A 14,268-nucleotide genomic window follows, 5' to 3' on the forward strand; every position below is an offset into this window, starting at 1 on the left:
AAATTTTTCTTATTAAACATTCGACAAATTCTCTACCAAATTGTCTTTTGCTCAATAACTATTCCACAAATTGAGAATTTGACAAAGAATTAGAAAGTACTAAGGACGCATTTTGATTATTTAAAATGGGGCCATTATATTTTTGAAGCCTTTGAATGTTCAAAGTTATTAAATTAAGAGCCAAAAGTTGTGTAAAAATTCATTTGGCCAGATATATTTGCAAACACTGGGAATTGTGTCAGGGAGTGGGTATCTTTCTTGAAGGAGAAATTGCGATCAAACCAGGCCGAGTTCTTATTGAAAGTCAAAATTACGAGAGCGTGGGTCGTAATTAAATCCTTGTTACACGATCTATGTGGGAGCTGTCATATTCCTCCGAGCTGATCTGAAATCTTATTGTGTTTGGAGAATTGCAGTTGTCATTTCTAGAGCAGTGCGTATTCAGGACGAAATCTTCGTTCTTTGGTCAAAGTTGTGATCATGGGTAAATTGAGGGACTAATCCCTATAGCAAACAAGGACCAAATCAAGTCGAGTTGTCCTCTGTACATGATCGACATTGCAATTGAGGAGTCCAAGGTCGAGTTTGCTTGGAAATTGCAGTGTCCTTGTGGTTACGTTTCGCTGAGTTAGGGAGCTTGTGCAAATCTTATATTGCCAGCACTGTGATTATATTTGACGGGACCAAACGCTGGAGATGCCATATGGGAATGATCCACGTGATACAACTGGAGCATAGCATTACAGAGCCTTATTGCTGATTAGGCGGTGCGATTTGAACTCAAAGCATTCCAAGTTTGTGATCGTGGCCGTTGCAGGGGAAAGTTAATGTAGTTGTAGCCCAATTCATTTTCCCCAAAAAGCCACGTCGAGCTAAGCTCATGAAGGGTCAATTGATCAAGTGTTGTAATATAAAGATACTGACACATCCATCAAGTGTGCAGAGGCCGACTTTATCAAATTGTTGGGCACAATGTGCGGTGATCTGATCACTGGCTACGCATTGGGCTCCAAATTTTGTTGTGGCTGTGCGAGAGGTATGGACATAGTATGGAAAGGAAGAGTGATTATTGAGAGTTGGATTGTTGCGCATTTGTCATCAAACAGTGTCGCTGCTAATGTTTGTACCAAATATGTGTGCTGTGGTGCGAGGTCATGCAATCCTTGAGATGGACGTATGCAATCATGGAGTAATAGTGAACTAGTGCGATTGGAAAACAAACGACACATTTAATCAATCCTATAGGTGATAGAGCACGATTCCATTAACAATTGCGCACTAGATTGGATTGATCTTACTGTGGGAGCGTTTTACTCTTTGTGGGTCAGAATGATACAAGAAGCAGAGGTGAGGAAGCCATATTTATCAATGTGAGCCTAAGAGACACTTTTTGCTAGCTGTACATACTACTAGTGCTTCCAAGTGACTGTCATAGTGGACAAGTTTGTAGAGGACCGTTGGAAAACAACTATCTAGTCCCGACGCTGTTGAATAACCAACAACTTGAAGTATACCCTCTAGGTGCCATCTTAAAGTCTTAATTCTATGATTTCTTTCTAAACAACACTGTGGTTTTGTTGAGAAGTGATTGGAATACTGTTAGGCATATGTGAGTTTTATAGTGTACTGCTCACCTACCATAAATTAGCATACAAATTGCCAAGTGACAGAGTGTCAGTATAGCTGAGAGGGACGATAATTGCTGTCATATTACCCTGAATTTTTGCAGAGAATTTTAGTGCTATTTATATTACCAATACTATCTATGTATGATACGACCTTGTATTGTCTTGAGCATGGTTTTTTTTGTATGGTCAAGGACATAGTATGTAGGGGTAAGCTGCCAAACCATGTAATGTTGTCTAGTGTATGGTCAAAAAATTATGTCGAGTGAAGACTGTCAATGTGAGTATACTATTGTTGTTGCTAGTAATGTGATAGATTTGTGTATTCAGTATTGAGGCTGAACATATGAGTTGAGTCGTAGCCTGGATTGAGTCAAAGCACTGTTGTGTTGTTTGTGGCCTTGTAAATATTGCTAAAGGTGGTGTTGTAAGTTGGGAGTGTTTGACAGCCAAAGTTGTGCATAAAACAATTTGATGTACTGTCATTATTAAGCTGAAACAGAAATAACATGAAATGGGACACAAAATCTATACACTTGGGACAAACTTGAGTTTCATGGGGGTTATAGTAAAAGCCCTTCTCAAACTAGAAGAACTTGCTTCACTTTTTTCCAAGGTGGATCAGTCAGATGGGAAGAGCTTGACTTGGGCTCTAAAACCAACGATACTTGCCTTAGTACAACACAAGTATTTGGAGCACCTTTGTATAGGAGTCAAACTTCCATTTGGCTCTTGTCTTAGTAGTATCATGATGCTGACCGCACCTATAACCCCTTACAATGATGGCATTATGAGGAGAGTCCACAGACTAATAGTAGAGACCTTGCAAGATTTGGATAATAGTGAGGGTCCTACCTTTGGGAAGAAGATTGAGATTCTATAAGTCATGGCCTTGGTTAGATCCTATGACCTCTTGTTTGAGCTGGAGTGTGACGACTTGATCTTGCAGATGTTCCAATGCTTCTTCAGCATTAAGAAACATCATCCTGACACGGTCATAACACACATGCAGTTTGTTGCACCTATTTTGTCACAAGTTCGAGGAAGCAGTTGTACAATTTTTTTCAGAGTTCAGAATCATCAGTCAGCCAATTCTTATGTCATTGTAAATCCAATTTCTGCAAATTGTAATGTAAAAGATGTTAGTACGACCGTTTAATTATGTAACAACCTAGGTAAGCCTATGATTTTGGCGAATCTGGATTTTTCGGCTCACCGCATTATGTGTGTTTCTAAACACGGATAATCGACAAAGTTTTTCCCTCGAGCTTAACCCTAAAGCTAGGGTGAAATTCATTGACGAAGGCTTAGATGAGTCCTAGTGTTTTTAGTTGAGTCTATTGTAAAAGTGATATGGAAATAATTTACGCTATTTGGCTAAATTATTTTATTACAAATCACTTGGTCTACTAGATCATGTTGTGTCACAAAAATGGGCTATAATATTTAGGGTCTATAATGAATGGGTATTCCCCCTTTGAGGGTTGAATTTGTAATTATCTGATGTAAAAATATTTTAGTGCATGGTCCCTTGCAATCAGACACCATGGCTAAAGTATTTGAGGGTGGAAAAATAATTAATCCCCTCTTGTGTCAATTAATTAATTTTTCTGGCAAAAATAAAATTAAATCCTAAGCCAAAAAATTAATTAATTTAGAGTCAAAAAATTAATTCTTGAGAAATTAATTTCTCTAAGTGGAAAATGACCAAAAAATTCGTGGGTAAAAAAGAAGTTAATTTTTGGAGGTCCCCCACTGAGGCAGAAATGAACATTTTAAGAAAAATTGAGCCCTTGGACCTTGGTGGTTAATAAGTCAAATTTTTGAGGAAATTAATCCAAAATATTTATGAAATTTGAAAAATTCCTCAAAAATATTTTTTTTTTATTGCAAAGACTACAAGATGATCAAATATTTATCCACGTTCGAGATTATTTTGACAGGGATCAAGCCAACTAGCCTTTATTTTCCACTTGGAGGATTTATCTATAAATTAGAAGCCATTTTGCTTCTCAGATCATGATGAAATCTCTGACTCTGGTCTGTATAATTTTGTAACGTTGGTGTTGTTCCACTGATATGCTGGGAACATTTTAAATATCATAATAAAAGACTTTGGGGTTCAACTCATAGTGTTCTTTGTCCGATGATCTATGGTATGTGCTTTCCTATATTGTGCTTAAAATTTTATAAGCTTGTTTATTTATTAGATGGTGATAAGAACATTCTATTGGTAGATATTGGGTCTATCTTAGGTGATCTGATTCGCCATATGTGTAACAAGTTTTCTTGAAGAAATATATAGAGTTTGCAGGTACCTCGACCCTTGGGCTCCAAGTTCACAGACTTTGGAGAAGAGTCGACCTTGTTTGGGCTTTGGGAATTTTGTTTGATTTTCTTACTTTGCTAAGGATGTGGGAAATACCATAGATTTCGAAGCACATTTGATCTATTATCAATGTTCATCATTTAAAAAATTATTTCTCAAAAAATGTTTTATCTTCACAAGCATTGTACATTTGTAAATTATTTTTGTGGCATAATTTTTGTAAATAATTTGTTCTAACCCTTGTTTTGTAGCTATTGGGGTTTATTATTTGAATTTTGTATATATTAGGGTTTTGGGTACTTTTATTTTCATTTGTGTCGGTGAGCTTCAAGAAGATTTGTTGGGGTTTGAGCTAGATCTAGGCCCTTGAGGGTAAAATCTAGTCTCTAAAATTTTTGTAGGGCCAACATCAAGGATTTTGCAATGATTTGGGCGATAATTTGAAGATTTGAAGTGGAATAAAATTTTGTGAGGGTTTGCAAATTGTTTAGGGCCTTTTCAGACCTAGCGTTAACCCTCCTAGGCCCAACATCTGCCCTCCAGCCTAGCCATCAACCTCTTGGGGGAGCCGCCAGCCTCTTGAGGTCTTTTTAGGGCTTCGACCCTCATCCTTGTCTAAGGCACAAGCCTCCAAGGGCCTCAGCCTTCTTTCCCTTTCCTTGTCATAGGCTTGGGGTGCCTTAAAGGCCTTCAAACTCCCTCCTATACCTTGTCGCAGACCTGCCCTAGCTTCCTCTTCCGCTGCCCCTCCTCCTTCCTCTGTTTCTGCTCTCCTGCCCTCCGCTAGCCCTTCAACCCCTTCCGTGAGCAAAAATAGGCCTCTCTACCCTCCCTTTAGCTAAATGACAACCCTTTTAGCGCCTGCTGTGAGCCTTTTGGGCTCCTTGCCTTAAGCCGCAGTCCCTTAGGGCCTTGATCGCTTCGCTGCAGCTCTCTTCTAGCTTTTCGTTGGCCTTCTAGCCCTCTCCTAACCCTCCTTTGCCTCTTCTCATCTCTGATTTGTCTTTAATCTAACTCTTGGTGTGTTTTGCAGAGAATTTGGCCAAATTTTGTGCTTACAGGGGGCATAGCTATTAGAGAATTTGGGCAAGTTGGCTAGTCTTCTTCTAGGCCTATGGCCTGTTGGTTTGCCTCCTAAACTCTTCCTACCCTCACTGTTTTTCTAAAACAGTCTTATCTTTTCCCAATAGTGTTAAATTTTTTACTTAAATGCCCTAGAAATCATTCATGAGTTGCTTAACACGCTAAGGAGTTAATTGTAGCTGGTGGGTGTTTGTTGTTTGGTTCATTTCATGGTTTATTGTTGACTGTCATAAGCACCTTGAAGTCTGATATATAATAGTGAATGAAGCATCCTCTCATGATTTGCATTTTATGTTAAGTGCTTGTTACCGCTCAAACTAGCTGGGGTCCTTGGAAAGGATCCTAAAAAGGCGACTACTAGGTCAAGGGCAACAATGGAGCGATAGCCCACTGTTACCTCAACTAAGGCTTCCTGCTCTTTACCAACCCGATATAAAGTGAATCACTAGATGGATGGATCAATGAAGAGATAAGGAGCAATTCCTAAGGCCTATTCACAAGAGAGACTCAATATTATGGTTTGCTTGCTTGAGAAGCAGGGTGTAAGGCTCTCTAAGAAAGGCCAATGGGATTTCAAGGACTAGGGTTTGCAAATGGGACTTATAGAGGAAGGACCTTGTCCTAGAAATCCTTGTGATAACTCGGTTTCCAAGTGGTCTTTGTAAAATTATCTTCCAAAAGTTATCAAACCACACAGGATCGAGTGGACCCAAAGTTATGTCAAGTGGGTGGAGTTGATCAATCAATGGTGTGCTTGACCTTATTGAGGGGGAGAAGGGGATCTGTTAAATTTGGCAACTAGGGCCAAACTCCACCTTGAACAGCTCATATCGTGCAATTGATATTTTTATTGGGTTCCTATTTCCGAGAGGTGTAGGATTGATCTAAAGATCATCTCATTCTGACATGTACAATTGGAATAATGAATTTATTTCTTCTATGGACAAATTGTCAAGGTTAGCTCTAGTCTAATGTAGGCTCATGAAGCCCAACAAACATGTTTGTTCACCCTCAATGTTGTGCATAAATAGAAGAGGCCTTTTCCTCATTTGGACATTCACAACTTAACATTCCATTCTTTCTATTCATCTGATTGGGTTGTACAAATCACAGGCAACTTGTTCTTCTCCACACGTGTGAAGGTTTGACTCCGCATTTCTATTCTCTGCGTTGACCGAGTTGCAGCTAACTTTGACCAGCGTTGACCAGGCATTGTTTGACTTCATTTGACTGCGATTTTTGTGGGAGAATATTTGTTTGGGTAGGCTGCATATTCAGGCACAAATACCGAGATTTTCTGCGCAGTTTGACTAGCGTTGACTGCAACAAATTTGACCGCAGCATTGATCGACTTTGACTGAGATTTTCAAGATTGTGTTGGGTTGATTTGGACTGTCTTTGGAGGCCAAATTCACTGGATTTGACCGAGTTGATTTGGAGGAGACATTTTGCTGGTTTGACCAGTATTGACTTTCTCATTAGGGCATCCTATTGACTGCAGTTTGACAGGACTGTTTTACAGTGATTGGGCAAGTAAATTTTGTATGATGTACTCTCTCTGCTAAAATTTTGAAGAATAATAAGAAGATTTGATCAAAGGGTTTTCCCCAAATTGGGGTTTTTCCCTTGCATCTGCCAAATATTGTGTCCTCTTGTTTTGGCTTGCCTTCTGCTTATTGTTTATGTTATGTCTGCATTTACTACAAATGTTAATGTGATTGCTAATCTGGAAATTGATTTTGGGCTAATAAGAAAAATTGAAGTAAATTGCTCTAAATCGTAGAACATACCATTGTTATCTAAAATTAACATGGTATTAGAGCAATCACTGAGATTTGTTGGACAATGACAAGAGTCAATGTCCTCCGCATCTTACTTCAAGCCTGATGACAAGCTCGATGATAAGTTTGATTATCATGCATGGAAGATGTCCCTTGATTTGACTTTGGAAGAGCAGGATGTTATGGACTATGTGCGGGGAACGATTTCTGAACCTCCTTCAAATGCACCAGCTGTCACGAAGACAAAGTACAAGAAAGGTGAAGTCAAAGCTAAGAAGATTATCAGGGATACTATTAGCAAGCATTTGGTTGCATACATCTTTGATTTGAACACATCAAAGGAGATGTATGACAAGTTGGTTGGCATGTTCAAAGCTAGCAATGCAAACCAAGTCCTTTTTCTCAAGAACAAATTGAAGAACATAAAGAAGGGAGGAGGTGAAGATATTCAATTCTACTTCATGAGGATTATCGAGATAAAAAATGATCTTCTTTCAATTGGAGAAGCTATTACTGATAGGGAGTTCACTCTCATTGCCCTTGGAGGACTCCCTCATGAATGGCATATGTTCAACACTACTATCCTCAACAATGATCAGATTCCTGGTTTTGGTGAATTGTTGACTAGATGTACTCAAGATGAACAATGTAGGTTCAAAGAAGCAATGTCAAGGAAGACCGGGATTCAAAAATGGAAGGAAGGGAAGATGCTTTATTTGTAACAAGTTTGGACACTGTGCTAGGGAGTGTCCTAATTGTTGATTTGTGGTAGCATCGTATGTGCTCTAGCCATGAAAATTGGTGGAGAGGCTATGACACATAAGATCTCCAAGACCCAGAAATCGTTTGGGGAAATTCCACCCGGATGGAGAGATATTAAAATAATTAATATTTTTAATGGGGTTTCTAAGGCTAAACTTAGGAAAGTTAAAATATTAATGTGTATTAATATAAAATGGGTGAGAAAGTTTTAAATGATGAGGATCAAGCCAAATCTAATTTTAGCCGTTGATTAGGGACTTAATCTCAGCTGTTGAATCGTCAACAGGAAAAGTATAAGAGGAGGCTTGAGGGTTAATTGGAGATACACCAAGTTGGTCAAGAATTCAATTTTCTGGGCTAGGGTTTGCTGAGAGAATCTAGTTAGTGATCTGTTGCAGCGAGGGGCAGTTCGGCAAAAGGCCGAGAATACATATCAGAGAGGTAGAGAAAGTGTCAGAGAGACAACGCAGAGGCAACCAGGACTGACGTAGAGGTTGAGGAGGCCAGCGCAGGTGACGCAGAGGGCCAAGAGGTTGACGCAGAAGCATTAGAGTCTAGCAGCGCTGACATTGGGCTGTAGAGGTAGCACTGAGGAATTTTCATGGGGTAGACTGGGAGCTGAGAGGCAAACACAGAGCAGAAGAGGGTGACGCAGTCCTTGGAGGGTGATGCAATTCCAGAGAGAAGCTTGGAGCAGCTTTCGCTGTCTAGCTAAGGAACTGTCGAAGTTGCTGCGGGATCAATCATCCGGTTATTGATCAACCAGAATATCTTTCTCCGAGGAGAGGTACTTTTGCCAAGGAAATTCTCTGAAGGGTGAGCACCCTAGTTGTATTAAAAAAACTGCATAATAATAAAACCCTCATATCTGTTGCACCGGTTTTCCCGCATTGGGTTTTTCCGGGGACGATTGTCCAAAAATAACGGTGTCCCTTGTGTGATTGTCTTAGTTATTTCAGTTGTTGATCTGTATATGAGTTAAGGTTGCATTTGTGTTTATTTTGGATTTTATATTTATAAATAACTTGTTAATGGAAAGAACAAGTAGGAGATAATAAACCGGATAATGGAGTAGGGATTTATGATGTGTCAAACTTAGAAATTTCAACATGGTATCAAAGGATTGCAGATCACAGGAGGACTTAAGGCACCAGTAGAAATCTGAAATTTGCAGTAGTAGCAGCTGTCTCAAGAGACAACGCTGTTCCAGAGCAGAAGCAAGAAGAGAAGAAGTGACACAGAGCCTGTACCATCATTTCGAGCCAGGAGGAGGGCCAACGCAGAGGCAGAGAGGGGCAGATCAGACCTAAGCAGTGCCTAGTCATCTTCCTTAGTGAAGAAGGATAGACTTTGTGGCCAGGAGGAGAAAATTCAGCCTTTGCTGGGATTGCGCAGAGCCTGAAGGGCTAAGTTTCTTCAGTTGCCGGGGCTTGGGGAGCTGTGGACAGATTGTGATTTGAGGAGCTCGTGGGACGCTGTTTCTGTCGAAGCAAAACAATGTCTAAGGAGGCAGGACTAAGGTAGTGGGAGTCACTACCTCGACGAATTTCTAGCCAAGGAATCCAGATCCGAGTTGCAGTTGCAAGGAGGATTGGAGAGGAGCGGTTCGATAGTTGGTTAGAGAATTTCCAGAAGGAAAATCAGGACTTGAAGGGAGTTTTCCCGGAGGGGAGTTGAGACTCAGAGGGAGTCCAAAAGAGGAGTTGAAATGGTAGTGAATGGACTAAGGGATCATGACAGGTTGGACGAAGCTTCCAACTTTGTCATCTGGAAGGCCAATATCTTAGCAGTGTTGGATCGACATTGCATCAAGTACCTTGCCTTGAGAACCATGGCTATCCCAGTTGACCCAGCTGAGAACGAGAAGTATGAGGATGCAATGGTGAGGGCGAAGTGCATGATCCTAGATGGGGTCAAAGATCATGTCATACCACATATTGCTGAGAAGAACACAACAAAGGAGATGTGGGACACCCTGACCACCTTATACCAGGGCTCTTCCGTGCAAAGGAAAATGCTATTGGAGAATTAGTTGTGGTCATTTTAGATGCAAAAGGGAGAGCAGATAGATCCATTCCTTCTCAGGTTGCAAGAGATTCGCGGCCAGCTTACTTCCGTGGGGTCTACATCGGATCCAGAATTTATGGTTAGGACTGCCCTGAATGCAGTCTTCGAGGAGTGGGAGACATTTGTCCAAAGTATTTTGGGCAGGGCTACTCTTCTCGGTTGGGAGGAGATGTGGGCAGCTCTTTGCCAAGAAGAGATCAGGAGGATGACCAAGGCGGGGAGTAGTGGCAAGGGAGGTCGAATCAAGAAAGAGGAGGAGGATGCAGCTCTAGCATCTGCGGGACAACAAGGGAAGAGGAAGAAGAAGGACATCTCCAAGGTTAAGTGCTTCCATTGTGGGGAGCTGGGACATTATGCATCCCAATGTCCCAGGAAGAAAAACAAGGGAGAGGCTTCCGATTCAAAGGCAACTCCCGCTAAGGTGGAGAAAGAGGTCGAGACTAGTGACGATTTTTCCATGAGTGCTCATGCACCTCTAGAGAAGAGGCAGGGAGACATCGAGTTGTAATCAGGAGGACTACATACTAGGGGTAGGATCATTGAGGTGCCCAAACTCTTGGATCATATCCGGCTACGGGAGCCCTTAACGATAGTAGCGGGATGACAGGGGTCAGGTGGAGCAAAGTGTAGTGAGCAACGAGGCAGTGCTTGGGGGCAGAAATTGAGGCAACACAGTAGAGGTTGCATCAGTGCAAGAGACACAGAGGTGTATGCAGCAGCACATTGGCAGTAGAGGGAGCACAGGATAGCAGCAGAGGCAACTTCAGAATCACGAGGCTTCTAGACTGACTGGGATGTCAGTATTTAGGAGAAGTCAGTTACCTACTTCTCGGTAACTGAGTTGTAGTGCAGTAGTTAGTAGTGGTAGTGCTAGGAGCAACTTGGGCAGCATCTTGAGAGGGAGCTGCAGTACAGATGTAGCAGTGGCAGTGGCAGTGTCATGGGCACCGGTACAGAAAGCAGCAGTGCAAAGGATGTGAGGCAGCAGGCCAATCATCAAAGCAAGTACCGGTGTGAAGGATCAGTGTGATGTTTCAGTGGTGGAGCATTACTAGAGCACATTCCTCGCTAAGAGGGAGTGTTGATTTGTGGTAGCATCGGATGTGCTCTAGCCATGAAAATTGGTGGAGAGGCTAAGGCACATAAGATCTCCAAGACCAAGAAATCGTTTGGGGAAATTCCACCCGGATGGAGAGATATTAAAATAATTAATATTTTTAATGGGGTTCCTAAGTCTAAACTTAGGAAAATTAAAATATTAATGTGTATTAATATAAAATGGGTGAGAAAGTTCTAAATGACGAGGATCAAGCCAAATCTAATCTTTGCCGTTGATTAGGGACTTGATCTTGACCGTTGAATCGTCAACAGGAAAAGCATAAGAGGAGGCTTGCGGATCAGTTGGATATACACCAAGTTGATCAAGAATTCGATTTTCTGGGGCAGGGTTTGCTGAGAGAATCGAGTTAGTGATCTGTTGCAGTGAAGGGCGGTTCGACAGAAGGCTGAGAATACATATTAGAAAGGCAGAGAAAGTGCCAGAGAGACAACGCAGAGCCTTGGAAGGCTGCCACAGAGGCAGGCCAGACTGATGCAAAGGCTGAGGAGGCCAGCGCAGGTGATGCAGATGTTGGAAAATACTGAGGAGAGGGGTGAATCAATATTCCTTAGCAATTAGCACTTTTAAATCTTTTCAGAGCATTAGTTAATCTTCAATTATTATTAATGTTTATGCAGTAATAACAGTAACTAAAAGAACACAGTGGGCACAAAAATTTCAGGTGGAAAACCTCCTCCGGGTCAAAAACCACCGAACTCTTTTCTAATAAATTCTTTAATCTTCAGCCTCAACTGAAATGAAAGCAACAACTTCCTAGAATTCTAGAAAAGCATTCTTCTCCAACTCCCACTAGAAGGACACCCCAATACCCTGGTTTCTTCAATTATCAACTGAATGGATGCCCCAACATCCTAGATGAACCTACCACCGTGAAGTGTTCACAGGCTCCAACCTGTAGGTGACTTCATGCACCTGCCTAGCACCTCCCTGCCACCCTATAATGACTGAAATGAGACAAGAGTGGGGATTCACGTACCAGGGACAATGATCCACGATACAATATGATTTACAATGATTTTGACCGAACACCCAATCACATTATGACCTGGAACCCAACCATGACATCATCCCAACAGAGACTCCTATATCTCCCAATAATGCCTTTTCGACTCTAGGTGGATTGACTCTTTTACAATAATGACTCTTCCAATGATGACACTTTTACAAATGACTCTTTTACAACTTTACAATGATGACTCTTGGCCTTGACACTTCTTCACAATATACGGATGGCTGTCATGTCTTCAAAGGATGTCCCGCTGCAATGCTTCCTTTGATTTGATACTTCAGCTCTTGAATGCTCGCTTGATGCTGTCCTTGAGTCTTCTTCTACCTGCATGCAAATTGCCCAACGAAACGCAATCCCAAAGCAAAACAAATAAACACAACAACCCTTTAACTTACCTCTGCCTGCAAACACACATGTAAGCACATAATAATAAATAAATAAAAATCAAATGAATACAATGCGTACCTGAAATGTGCTTGTTGTTTGTGATTGTAGTTGACTTGTTGCAGCAGCTGACAAACTTTGAACACAAGCCTAGACTCTACTTAAACATACCCAACCTTTATACAAAACCATATTTTATACAAGACTATACAAGAGATGAATATTGACTTAGACATACATAGGACAAAACTTACCCTAGCTGGACACAACTCTAGTTACAGTTATGACAAGGCAGTTATGCAAGACTGAAAACTAGCCTAATACATGGTACAGTGCAGTCAACAGTTATTAAAGTACACAGGAAGGGAATTTGAATTATACATACCTTTATCTTTGCTTGATTACAGGTCATCTTTCGTCCCTTTCACAAAAAGCTAAAGATTATTCAACGTTGTTCAGGCCTGTGATGTTTTTGAATGAGGAACGAAGACCAAGGCTTGTTGCTGAACAGAAGGGCTGAGATTCTTAAACGAGATTGCAGATCATCAAGATATTTCCTTGCTTGTCTTTGGTAGATTTAAGTGGGGTTCTGAGACCTTGATCCTTCACTTGATCTTGAATGGAGACGGTAATCCTTGGACCGAGATCTCAGACTTGTAATTCCTTGACCAATATTTCTGATGCTTGGAACTTCTGTGATATAGGCCTAGACTAAGACTTCACTACCTTGCCCAAATCTTCGCTAATCTTTTGGTGATTAGACTTTTGATAGACTTGCAACAGAACAGAACCTTGCTACCTTGCTAACCTTTGATATACCTGCAACAAAATAGGACCTCGCTTCCCTGCCAAATACTTCGGTAATATTTGATAGACCTTGCCAAAAACTCCGCTAACATTTGATAGACCTGTAACAAACTGAGCCCTAACAAAATTTTTGATCTGTTTTTTTTAGGGCAGTCCCGAGATTTCAGAGATTATGCGTTCAGTTCCTCATCACATCTATGCCAAGGTTTCACACATATATATAGTATGAGGTTCTCACTTAGACGTTGGATAGGGCTCCTTAATTATAGGAGACACCACATACTTTTCTAACAATATTTATCATTTGATCTTCGGGTGTTAAGGAGGGGCTTCTTAATGTACGTTGGAGGAGTAATGCATAATATATTTAGAATGTTAAATATTTTAAAATATGTATCTTTTGTTTTAAGGTAATTGGATCACTTTAATATTCCTCCTAATATTTGCATTAATATTTATTGACTTAATTTTTTTTTTTTTTAATTTTTTAATTTTTATTAGTGACATACCTTTAATAATTCTTCTTAATTTTGATGTTAATTGCAAGCAAACCAATGATTGGCTTAGGGCATATGATCCTGATTCCTACCTGAGTGTGAAGTCAATGATTGGTTTACTATCTTTGGATTTTTCAATTTATTCAACTTATACGAGGTGAGATTACAGTGAGAATCCCTGTCATATATTGACAATCGTTGGAGAATAAGGTGATGTCTCAACCCTGGGGTTTTAACCCACTAATGGGGCTTTTTGACTTTAAACGCAAATAAATCTCAAACCGTGAAGAACTGGGAGGCGTACCATATATCAACGGAAACATCTCGACGAGTAGAATCCATCGAGAAGAACTTTGACGCAAAATAATATGAGTTGTCAAGTCAAAATGCCCTTGCAAGATTGGGGTAGCCCCTGGTGCTGCTTGGGTGGACACAATGACAACCTTTGATCAATTATGAGAGATTTTTCGGCGTAAATCACATGATATTTCATTTGTCGACGCGTTTCGAACCAACCAATGTGGTTCATCGTCAAGACAAGTTGAAGAATCAGATCTGGCTTTGCATGTTAAATAGCGAGAGCAGAAAACCAATCATCATGTCTGTATCGAGGATGCTAGTGTTATTGCTAGAGTGTCGCAATTCCATCACCGGAAATTTAGGGAAGCCCTTGAGATTGAAAAAAGGCCAAGCAATCTCAATAGAGAGGATCGCTGGAAGATCAGTAGTTGCTGGATCCCAACCATCTCTTCCTAGTCGTTTTCTTCCCTTCTCCTCCCCCCCCCAGGTTATAGCTTGTTCTGG

General features: G+C 40.8%; 1 protein-coding gene across 2 annotated transcripts in view; it reads left to right on the top strand.

The window, feature by feature from the left end:
- The window catches only part of MMH-1 (MUTM homolog-1), a 318,479-nt gene that overhangs the window by 119,851 nt on the left and 184,360 nt on the right, over positions 1 to 14,268 (top strand). The gene's annotated exons all lie outside the window — the stretch shown is intronic.

This window comes from Pinus tabuliformis, chromosome 8, assembly GCF_031772625.1.
Source record: "Pinus tabuliformis cultivar Carrire ecotype Pingquan chromosome 8, CPIR1, whole genome shotgun sequence".
Lineage (NCBI taxonomy): Eukaryota > Viridiplantae > Streptophyta > Pinopsida > Pinales > Pinaceae > Pinus > Pinus tabuliformis.